Genomic DNA, 2,318 nt, shown 5'->3' on the forward strand with positions numbered 1-2,318 from the left:
GGGAGGAGGAGGGAGGTCATCTTAAATTTAAGGTCACTTGTATTCAGGCAAATATGGTATCATATGGTGGTTAGCACTTTAATGGGAAGAGAATCAAGGCTCTGCCAGTTACTGCCTTCCCTTGGTCATTTTGTACCTATCTCTCTAGAGGCTGCTTTCCCTATGATGCAGGCTGCTAATGTAAACAAATAGAAAGACTGTTTTGTGTACTATTGGGGAAATAAGGCAAGCCATCATCTTGTTCTCAAGCTTCATGCTGTCCAGGACTGGGACTCGCTAGGCAAAGGTGTTAATAGGTCTCTGGTTATGTTCTGGTTCTTCTGTAATACATATAACAATAATTCACTAGCTTTGCAGAATTGGACAAAAGACTAGTGAAAATGAGGTTGGTCTTGTGTTATAGGAAAATGCAGAGCAGAGAACTGATGCAGTGTTTACCTCCCTTATAGGCTGCTGAAGCCAACGTCATTATAGTTCTTCATTAGCTATGGATTCTCAAGAACACATAGGGATTAATTTATTTCTAAAAGATTGTTTCACACTGCTTCTGTTTTAGCAGCTGTAAGTTCTCTCATTTCAAAATTCTCATTCTTGAAAGCCTGGAGTTTGAGTGGTAAGAGCTCTGATTTTTTTTTTTTTTTTTTAAGATACACCTACTTTCATAGTTAACGAGAGATTTCCGTTTTTTAACACCAACACCTGTGCTCAGTTCTTTCATGACACCAGTTGCTTTCCTCTGTTCTCTCATTAGATGCTTGGGGCTATTGAAAAGATCACCTTGTTCAGTCACTCTTTCTACCTCTCCACATTTGACACCTGGTATTCTCCTGTCTCAGTACTTCTCTGGCAGCTCTTTAAACCCTCTGTCTATTGAAGTGTGTTAAAAAAAAATGTGGACTTGATATTTGTAGCTGCCCTTTCTACACATCTTTTCACCTTTTCTTTTCCTTTCCTCTTCCGTCACCTATCTCTCTGGGCCATCCTTATGCTTGGATGCATACTTTGTCCAACTGGAACTTTGATCTTTATCATCAATAGAGTCCCATCTGCCAATTGTATTTCATTATCTTTCATGTTTCCAATATGATGAGTAGGCACAGTAAGAGATGGCAGACCTTTCAAACATGAATAGCACAAGGAGGAAGTAGATAGAGAGTGGAAAGCATTTTATTATATCTGTCTCAGTCTGGAGGCAAACAGATTGTTAGTTTATGATCTTTTTCCCCGTCAAAATGAAGCTGTGTACGATCCAAGGAATTGTAAACATTGCTTCTTTGGAAGACTTGTATCAGGAATGGCTTCTCTTATAATTTATTAGGGATTCGCATTTAAGTGCCAACAATACGCTGCACAAACAGAGATAGCTGAACTGTGTTTTCTGCCCCTAGACTTGAGCAAGCAATGTTGTATGGCAGGGGTTCTCAACCAGGGATACATATACCCCTGGGGGTACTTGGAGGTTGTCAACTGGGGGTACATGTACCCCTGCAAGTACTTGGACTGGTCCTGGGAGGGGATGGAGAGCCGCCGCCTCCCAGGAGCAGGGCTGAGGCAGGGCGCGGGCAGCAGTGTTCCTCTGCGGGGCAGGGAAGCTCTCGTGCGATGGCTGCTGCTGCTACCCATCAGCTCAGTGAGTGTCCCCACCCCACAGAGGGTTGCCGCTGCCCTCACCCCAGCCTGGCCCTGCTTCTGGGAGGCAGTGGCGCTCTGTACCCACCCTTGTGCCATCACACCACCCTGCTCTGTGTCTGGCCACGTGCCACCCGTGCTTGGTGTCTGGCTGTGTGCTAACTTCCCCCCCTACACCAGCTTGGCATCTGGCCGCATGACCCTCTCCCTCCCCCTGCTTGGCGTCTGGATGCCAGAGGTACTTAGGCTAAAAAAGGTTGCAAACATCTGCTGTATGGCAGTGTTTCTCAAACTGTGGGGTGTGTGAAAGAGGAGAGCTAGGGGAGGGCATGAGCAAGTCATGGTGGCAATAAGCAGTGTCCCCTTACTTCAACCACTCTCACATTCTTCTCCACTTCAGCCACTACCTCTGCTTCCCTCACTGCTTATATTATACTCCCCACCACTGATTGCTGGTAGCAGGGAAATCATTGGCAGGGGAGGAGTGCTAGCTAAAGTAGATGAATGTGAAATTCCATGACTTTACTACAGTGGAATAGAAGGTTTCCCGTAAGGTTTTTGAAATGCTACGGTATGGGATTCCTATTACTATTCTCTGCTGTCCCATGTCCTTTTACTTGGAAGAGAATAAATTACTTTACTTGGTTTTGTGGAACAGGTCACTTCCTGCCCCGCCCCTCTCACCCCGC

General features: G+C 45.5%; 1 protein-coding gene and 1 long non-coding RNA gene across 3 annotated transcripts in view; one reads left to right on the top strand and one right to left on the bottom strand.

Moving 5' to 3' along the window:
- Window positions 1-2,297, bottom strand: part of LOC109303923 — a 23,976-nt gene extending 21,679 nt beyond the window's left edge. The window contains exon 1 of the long non-coding RNA XR_002099264.1: window positions 2,286-2,297. This is a non-coding gene — a long non-coding RNA (uncharacterized LOC109303923). The remainder of the gene's footprint in view (window positions 1-2,285) is intronic.
- The window catches only part of EVC2 (EvC ciliary complex subunit 2), a 192,506-nt gene that overhangs the window by 85,591 nt on the left and 104,597 nt on the right, over window positions 1-2,318 (top strand). The window lies entirely within an intron of this gene.

The sequence above is a fragment of the Gavialis gangeticus genome, unplaced genomic scaffold, assembly GCF_001723915.1.
Source record: "Gavialis gangeticus isolate Ggan-Ray unplaced genomic scaffold, GavGan_comp1, whole genome shotgun sequence".
Classification (NCBI taxonomy): Eukaryota; Metazoa; Chordata; order Crocodylia; family Gavialidae; genus Gavialis; species Gavialis gangeticus.